The following is a 9744-nucleotide window of genomic DNA, read 5'->3' on the forward strand; positions in this document are numbered from 1 at the left end:
GTGATGGGTATTAAGGAGGGCAAATACTGCATGGAGCACTGGGTGTTATACGAAAACAATGGATCGTGGATCACTACATCAAAAACTAATGATGTATTGTATGGTGACTAACATAACATAATAAAATTTTTTAAAAAAAGAAATGTTGGATTACAAATTTGTTGAATAAATGAGTAAACAGAGGAGCAAAGGGCCACTGGGTGTTTTTACTAAACTAGAATATTCAGATAAGACCCAGGTGCTTGTACTTATCAGCCACCCATTCTTGGCTGTAGCCACCAGCTCGCACCTGTTTTTCTATCAAGGGACGAGTCACTCAGTAATAGAACTCCTGTAACAGGACCCTGCTGTGCTGTCAGTGAGCACATCTGCAAACCCTCTGTTACTACCGTTGGGATTTGCTGCCTTACACATGGATCATTGATTGTGAGACTGCCTATTTTGTTGCAGGCTTAATGTCAGGTGCTTGCTCAATAAGGTACCCAACACAGTATCTTTTGGGGTTTCATTGTTTGATAGATGTGTGCAGATCATAATGATAAAACCCAGGGGGCTGTGAGCAGCTCATCAGGATCTAGCCTGAAGGTTATTGCCCTCACCATGCTGGCCACTCCTCTGACCGGTTCCTCGAGAGGAATGTGAGTAGGGAGCTCAGCAGCTCTGGTGTCAGTGCTGTCCGCCTCTGTTCAGGGACTTCACCGTTAGCTTTGGAGCCTTTCTCCGCCCTTACCTCCCCTCACCCCTCCTCATACAAAATCGTAGTATCCAGGAAATGAAAAGTTATCCTTATAGAAAAAGATTAGAGATCTTTGAGAACCAGAGTTGGGTAAATCTGGGATAGGGGGATTGAACTGCTCTATTGGAAGTAGAGTTGTTGAAGATTATTTATCTGAAAACTGGTCATATTCATTTTTTTAAAGATTTTACTTATTTGACAGAGGGAGACAGCACAAGCTGGAGGAGAGGGAGAGGGAGAAGCAGGCTCCCTGCTGAGCAGGGAGCCCATCTCAGGGTTTGATCCCAGGACCTGGGATCATGACCTGAGCCAATGGCTTAACCAACTGAGCCACCCAGGCACCCCTGTTCATATTCGTTTTAATTTAATGGGTCAGAGCACTCCAGCAGAAAGATCAACGGTTGTTTGCTGATTACTATTATCACTTTTCTGTCTGGTGTGAGGACATATGCTTGTCACAAAGACTAATTTATTTTTGTTTTAGAAAAGCGTTCCGATTTGGAGGGAGAACTTTGGTCTGAGTATAAAATCAGTCCTCCAAATCTCAGATTTCCATAGCTCGTGTGTCTGCTGTGTGGTCTGGAATATGACACAGGCAGCCCGTTCAAGGCATTATTTTTTTCTCTAAAATCCTATCCCTGTGATAATAGGAAAGTTTATTTCTTTTTTTTTAATTTTTTTATTGTTATGTTAATCCCCATACATTACATCATTAGATTTAGATGTAGTGTTCCATGATTGTTTGTGCATAACACCCAGTGCTCCATGCAGAACGTGCCCTCCTCAATACCCATCACCAGGCTAACCCAACCTCCCACCCCCCTCCCCTCTAGAACCCTCAGTTTGTTTTTCAGAGTCCATCGTCTCTCATGGTTCGTCGGAAAGTTTATTTCTAAGTGATATAAACAAATGAAGAAGGGAAAGGACTAGATAAAATGACTTACTTTAAAATAGATAAAACATTGATTTTTATCTATGTTTCACCCTCCCCTGGAACAAGTATATGGTCACAGCTCATTAAATCGATCCTATTTCGAATCCTGCGTTAATCACAGCAAGGTCACACTGAAATCATCTAGTGATTAGTCATCATAATAATAGTACTTCCATTTATTGAGTGCCTTCCACATACCTGTAGATGGGCTAGATGCCCCACTTATATTAGTTCATTTAATTTTCATAACAACCCTGTGAAATAGGTACTCTAAAACCTGTTTTTTTCCACCTGAGGAAATTGAGGCGTGACAAAGTGACCACTTGGCCAAGGTCTCCCTGGTAGTAATTGACACAGCCAAGATTCAGCTGCTGGTTCAACCCCAGAGCCTGTTTGTGTATTCTTAACCCCTACACTTTTAAGAGTTGAGTTGGAGCTAAAGCGAAATGCGTTAGTAAACTGGTACACGGACATAATAATTTCTGCTTCTGGGCTAACAATTAATAGCCACACAGAGAGCATTCTGCTGGAAAATACAAGTCAGCATTTATATTATACTTGGTTTTCTAGGAGCTTTACTAGAAGGTACTTTGTTTAATGCAAATGTTTCTGCTGAGCTAGGTCAGCAGCTTTCAAAATTGGGGTGCATCAGAATCACCTGGGGAGCTTATAAACCTGGAAATACCCAGGGCCCCATCCCAGACCCACTGAGTCAGTATCTCCGTGGGTGGAGACGGGCATCTGGTGTTTAATAAGCTTCCCAGGTGATTCTGACACATAGAAGGTTGAGAATCACTGAGGTCTGTGAATGGTAGGAGGGCTTTTTTCAGGAAAGATAATCCTCAGGTTTGTAGATTTACTGAGGGCCTCACAGGAAGCGTGGGGATGGCTAAATTATAACACATAAATTTCAAACCATCATCCTGTCTAAATTTATAGAATAATTATAAATTGGCAACATCTATGGTATGATCGCTCCTAATGGAACTGATCGTCACCTCATTTTTCCTTTCCCCGTTGAAAGATTGTTTGTTAATGATAATAGCTAGCACTCTGTTTTGTGTGTGTTCGTCTTTCTTACTCGGCATGTGAGCAATGGTAATTATATTTCCTGTAACCACTATTAATAAAATCTCAAGCAGTTTAAAACAACAACTGTTCAGACTCCAAATAAGAATCACAAAATCCCAAGATTAAAGTCCTCACATGCAGCCATATGTTACTTGATTCTCCTTCGCGGCATCTCTGCCCAGTGGCTAAGTGGCCTGTTCCTGCTAGATAACTGGCACTACCTGAGAACAGTCTATTCCGTCTGACTTAGAAATCCTTCCCTTTAACAAGGTGTAGCTTCTCCAGAGCTTTCATACACCGGTCCTAGTTCTAACTCCTCTATCAGAACATCTTAGCCAAATCAGCCAAAACGTTGGCTCAAGAAAGCAATTCCCTGATTACTGTTTTCTGGGAAGTTCACAGGATGCCTTACTATTTGACATAAGCTGTTTGTCCCATGGCCAGGGCATCTGTCAGGCTATTTTCTGACAGAGGCACTTAGAATTATAGGACTTCAACTAAATTCGTGATTCATATTTTTAAAAAAATAAATTTTAGCAATTCTATAGAGAGAGACTTATTTGGGGTATCTAAATATAGAGGTCCAAATGACAGAAAAAGGAATGTGATCTTACATTTTCTCAAAGCATTCTAAGTGTTTCCTTTTATATTAATATCATTAGCATGCTATGCTGCTATGTTAGATGTCGCCACCAGATTGAAGGTTTAAGATGTTGTTTACTTTCTCTGTGAGATGTTCAGAACCTTCCAAAAACCTGGTGGTGGTTAACAGGTTTCTTCTAAATGAGAAATATTGTGCACACCAGCTTCCTGTGATTGATTTGCTCCTTTGAAGCTCGAAAGAAAAAGCACATTTATGTCTTTACTGCCCAAGAACTTCTGACTCTAACACTCCTTCTTTCAGGGATACATTTCCTTTTCACCATCCTTTCTTTTTTTCTTTTAAAGATTTTATTTATTTGTGAGAGAGAGAATGAGAGACAGAGAGCATAAGAGGGAGGAGGGTCAGAGGGAGAAGCAGACTCCCTGCTGAGCAGGGAGCCTGATGTGGGACTCGATCCTGGGACTCCAGGATCATGACCTGAGCCGAAGGCAGTCACTTAACCAACTGAGCCACCCAGGCGCCCTTCACCATCCTTTCTATAGACCAGAACTTGAGACAGTCCCTTTTCCAATATCCTTTACCTGGGGCCAGAACGAGAGGTCACCATTCTCCTCTGTCTCCCCTGATACTTGCAGCCTGTTACCCTTGTATCGTGGATATTCTTTCCTGAAGTTACTCTGATCTCTCTTTGTTGCTCTGAGCCAACCTATTTGAGACATTTTGCCACCACCTCCTTAGTGGCTGGACTTCTACCATCACTGATGACCTCTTCAACAGTCAAGTTGATTCTTCATTTTTTTAAAAAAAAATTTTTAGAGAGGGAGAGGGGAGGAGGGGCAGAGGGGGATAGAGAAGGAGAGAGGGAGGGAGAATCTTAAGCAAGCTCCACACTCAGCGTAGAGCCCAACACAGGGCTCGATTTCATGACCCTGAGATCATGACCTGCGCCGAAATCAAGAGTTGGACGCTTAACTGACTGAGCCACGCAAGCGCCCCTCAAGTTGATTCTTCAAATGTAAAACAAAGAACAATAGTAACAAAAACCCATTTATGAGTCATTAGTATTTATTTTATAAGAGAATAATATGAACATATAGACATGCTCTGACAATTGGAAATTGTCACCGTGGGAAATTATATATCTGCTTTAGCAAAAGGGACTGAATGATTGACATTTAGAACTACAATAATACATGTATGTTTTAAAGTCTGGTTTTTGGAAAAGCACATTGATTTGTGTCACTAAACTTTCTAGGGTTAACTCCCACGCAAACTAACAGGTACAGTACCCTAGCCGTGGTTTATAATTAAAAAGCAAGAAGAGCAGCAATTGAAAATTATGACCAACTCACAAACATGCTGATGCAGTGTTTCAGACAGCATCCTGCCTGAAAATTGTAGGAATTCTAACTATCTGACTGCTCATTAATTGTAGGAGCTCAGCAGCCTGCCAAGTATTGTATGACTGCCAGCATTCCTCATGGAATTCTGATTTAGCTTTGGCAAACCAATGCCAACTTATGTATTAAGCACAGTAGGCACAATGCCTAGGGCCCACGAGACTTTTAGGGAGCCCACAAAAATACTTTAGTTTCTTTTAAAATAAGAAGAAAATAAATAATAATGAATCTGCCTGAATTATATTTGTCTTTATACCAGTGCAGTTATAAAATAAAATTTTAATTTTTTTTTTATGGAAGAAGGGGTCAACAGAGGCAAAAGTGCCTAGGACCTCCCCAAATCATAAGGCCCTGTGGTAAACTCTAGTACTCTGTTAATGTAGCCTGTGGATGCCAAATTTTAATGGCTCTTAATAACATAAAATATAGCATTTAGTGTTATATGAAACTCTATGGAACTGTTTATCATGTAATCATAAGAAAGAACTTGAATTTTAGCATCTGGACTGGAGGATACTCATAGCCTATCTATGACTGGAGGACCACTTTTATTGATTACAGCTCTCCCCCACACGTTCCTACTCAAAATATAGTCCATGGTCTAGCAGCATAAAGGAGTTTATCAGAAATGCAGAACCTGGGCGCCTGGGTGGCTCAGTTGGTTAAGCAACTGCCTTCGGCTCAGGTCATGATCCTGGAGTCCCGGGATCGAGTCCCACATCGGGCTCCCTGCTCAGCAGGGAGTCTGCCTCTCTCTCTGACCCTCCCCCCTCTCATGCTCTCTCTCTCTCTATCTCATTCTCTCTCTCAAATAAATAAATAAAATCTTTAAAAAAAATGTTTAAAAAAAGAAATGCAGAACCTTAGGCCCCACTCAGAGCTTCCTAATCAGAATGAGTTTTTGGGTTTGTTTGGTTTTGGTTTTGTTTTTTACAAAATCCTCAGGTGATATGTATGCATGAGAAAATTGAAAGGCACTGTCAGTTTTAGAAGAATCTATACCTAGGAACTGTTCTGCATTCTAATAGCGAGGAATTCTCCCAAAGTGACATGATTGAGGGGGGAAAAAAAGAGAGAGAGAAATCCTTGGTCAACACCACCTCTACCCATCAAAAAATGAGTAGTTCAGATTCCACAAGAAGCAGAGGAATCTTCCAACAAATGTGGAAGAGGTGGTCGTAAAAAGACAGCAAGAAAACTATAAAACTTAGAAGAAAATGTAGGAGAAAAGCTTCATAACTTTGGATTAGGCAATAATTGCTTAGATATGACACCAAAAGCAAAGGAAAAAAGTAAAAATAGACAAATTGTACTATATCAAAAATTTTAACAGCTTTATTGAGATATGTTACATTCCATACAATTCATCCATTTAAAGCTTTTAGTGTATTCATAGAGCTCTGAAACTATCACTACAATCAATTTAAAAACATTTTCGCCACCTCAAAATGAAACCTCGTATATATTAGCAATCAATTTCCTCACTTCCCCCAGATCCTGGCATTAGTCTGCTTTCTCTTTATGGGTTTACCTACTGTGGACATTTTATATAAGTGAAATCATACAATCTGTGGTCCTTTTTGGCTGGTTTCTTTTTCTTAACATGTTTTCAAAGTTCATTCATATTAGAGCATGTATCAGTACTTCATTCCTTTTTATAGCCAAATAATATTTCATTGTATGGATATACCACATTTTGTTTAACCACTCATCAGTAGATGGACTTTGAGTTATTTCCACTTTTTGACTATTATAAATTATGGTGCTATGAATACTCGTGTACAGGTTTTTGTGTAGACATATGTTCTCATACCTATTGGGTACATACTTAGGAGTGGAATTGCTGGGTCATATGGCAACTCTGTTTAACATTTCAAGGAACTGGCAGACTATTTTCAAAGCAGCTACTCTACTTTATATTCCTATCAGCAATATATAAAAGTTTCAACTTCTCTACATTCTTACCAATGTGTGTTATTATCTGACTTTTTTATTATAGCTGTCCTACTGTTTACGTACATCACATTGTGATTTTGACTTGCATTTCCCTGATGGCTACTGGCGCTGAGCATCTTTTCATGTGCTTATTGACTATGTGTATTTCTTCTTTGGAGAAATGTCTGTTTAGATCCTTTGCCCATTTTTAAATTGGATTATTTGTCTTTTTATTGTTAGTTGTAAGACTTCTTTTTATATTCTAGATACAAGTCCCTTATCACATATATAATTTCAAAATGTTTCTCCCATTTTTTGGATTGTCTTTCTACTTTCTTGTTGGTGTCCTATGAAACACGAAAGTTTTTAATTTTTATGATATCCAAATAACCTATTTCTTCTTTGGCTATTTGTGCTTTTGGTGTCATACCTAAGAAGCCATTGCCAAACCCAAGGTCTTGAAGATTTATGTCTATGTTTTCTTCTAAGACTTTTATAGTTTTAGTTCTTATCTTTAAGTTTTTGATCCATTTTGAGTTAGTTTTCCTACATGGCATATGGTAGGGATCCAAATTCATTATTTTGCATGTGGATATCCAGTTGTCCCAGCACCATTCGTTTAAAGGGTTATTCTTTCCCCCTTTGAATTATCTTGGTACCCTTGTCAAAATAATTTGAATGTAAATGTGAGGGTTTGCTTCTGTACTCTCAATTCTATTCCATTGATGTATATATGTCTGTACTACATAAAAATTAAAAAAACTTTTGTACATCAACAGAGTGATGTACAAAATCACACAGTGGGAGAAAATATTTGTAAACCATATATCCAAAAAGGAGTTAATATTCAGAATATATGAAAAGTCCTATAACTCAACAACAACAACAAAACTATCTTAAAAAATGGGCAAAGAACCTGAATAGACATTTCTCCTAAGAAGAAATGTAAATGGCTAATAAGCACATGAAAAGATACTCAACATCAATAGTTGTCTTAATCCATCTGGTCTGCTATTAACAAAATACCACAGACTGGATAGCCTATACTCAACAGAAATTTCTTACAATTCTGGAGACTATGAAGTCCACGATCAAGGCACCAGCATGGTCTCATTCTGGTGTGGGCTTGCTTCCTGGTTCATAGACGGCCATCTCCTTGTTGTGTCCTCGCATAGTAAAAGGCGCTAGAGATCTCTGTGGGGTCTCTTATAAGTACGCTAATCCCATTCATGATGGCTCTCCCCTCATGACCTAACCACCTCCCAAATACCCCACCTCTTAATACCACCACTTTAAGAGTTAGGATTTCAACCTAGTGGATGATGGGCATTTTAAGATATTAAGGAAATTGGCTCCAGTTTACCTGAGTGAAAAAGATTGCCTAATCTACTTGAAGTAAATGAGGTTTGAGAACTCAGAGGGCAAAAATCACTTAAAGCAAATAGCAGGGTGTTTGGGGATTGGCACAGCTGAAGTTTCCCAAGCATTCTGCTATATTATTCTACTTTATTTTTTTTTTAAAGATTTTATTTATTTATTTGAGAGAGAGAGAATGAGAGAGAGAACACAGGAGAGGGGGGAGGGTCAGAGGGAGAAGCAGACTCCCTGCTCAGCAGGGAGCCCGATACGGGACTCAATCCTGGGACTCCAGGATCATGACCTGAGCCGAAGGCAGTCGCTCAACCAACTGAGCCACCCAGGCGCCCTATTATTCTACTTTTAAAAAACAAACCCACTGACTTAAATGTAAGAGAAGTAGCGAAGGATATAATCCTCATTACTTTGGAGTCACTCCTTGGAACTTACTACCTCTTCTGTAACAATTATGAAGAATTGTTTGAAAAACAGCTTAACACTGAAAGATGCTGACAAGCAAATTACTGACAGGGAGGAAAAGACCAAAATCATCATCAAAGATGCTCATGAAAAATCAATAAGGATGACAACCATTTTTTTGGCTTATTCAAATTATAAGAATTCAAAGTAAATTCTATTATATATTTTTAGCAATGTTAGCTTCTCTCTTTATTTTAAAAATAGCTTTATATTTTTGCAATTTATATTGATAAAACATTTATATTATAAAAATATTGCAAAAAATCAGAAACGTTAACACCTTTTTAAAACAGAAAATAAATACTACCTGTAAAACCCAGACTCAACCTCTGTTGGTACAATCCAACATTTATAAAAATGCCTTGTGTGGTTTTTGAGTGTTGTCTCTGTCCCTATCCTTGTTCACCCCCTTGTGGCCATGATATGAAGAAGCCAAGAGCCAGGCAGCAAAAAAAGAAGAGAGAAAAATCAAAGGCCCTGGATAATAAACAGATCACCTCTCACTTTAACAGTATTTTCCATAATTAAGGTTAGTAGGTCTGCTTGAAATCTATATGGGTCAAAATCTTGGCAGGAAATAGATGAAAGACTTGAAGGGGTTATTGTAAATTATCCCTTCATTAAACTTTCTTGCAAGTATGGGCAGAAGTAAGGGAAACTGAATGAGGTGTCCTCCATACACCTCCTATTGGCTGAACCCAATTACAACCACCCAGAAGTCAAAGGAACCAAGTTTTTGCAATCCTTCAAGATCCAGCCTTCTAAGACACAAAGGAGAGTGAAGGGTAGAGTGGATGTGACTGAGCAAACAGATCAAGTCCAGTATACAATCTTTCTAAAATATTTCATTATAATTATAGTTTCTTTTATAAGGCATGAGTCCAAGGGATACATTATGGAATAACTCTTGCATAATTTAGAGTTGAATACCAATGCAGTTCCTAGAAAACACCAGAGATAATAGTATTTCACACTACCAGAAAACATTAATTAGACTTCTCTACTCCATCTATGCCTGTGGAGGTATAAGCTGGGATTTGAGGGGTTCAGGTCATTAGATTTGTTGGTATTAGAGTGACAATAAGGTAGGGGAACAAAGAGAAAGGCAGAAATGGGGATGCAGAGCTCAGTTGCTGTTTGCTGGTGGTCCTCTTCCACTCTGGCCCCTATAAAAAAGTAAATTCCCCAGTTCATACATACAGTATTAAGACCAACACTGATTACCTCC

Source organism: Leptonychotes weddellii, chromosome 9 (genome assembly GCF_054177405.1).
Source record: "Leptonychotes weddellii isolate Sample4059 chromosome 9, ASM5417740v2, whole genome shotgun sequence".
NCBI classification, from domain to species: domain Eukaryota; kingdom Metazoa; phylum Chordata; class Mammalia; order Carnivora; family Phocidae; genus Leptonychotes; species Leptonychotes weddellii.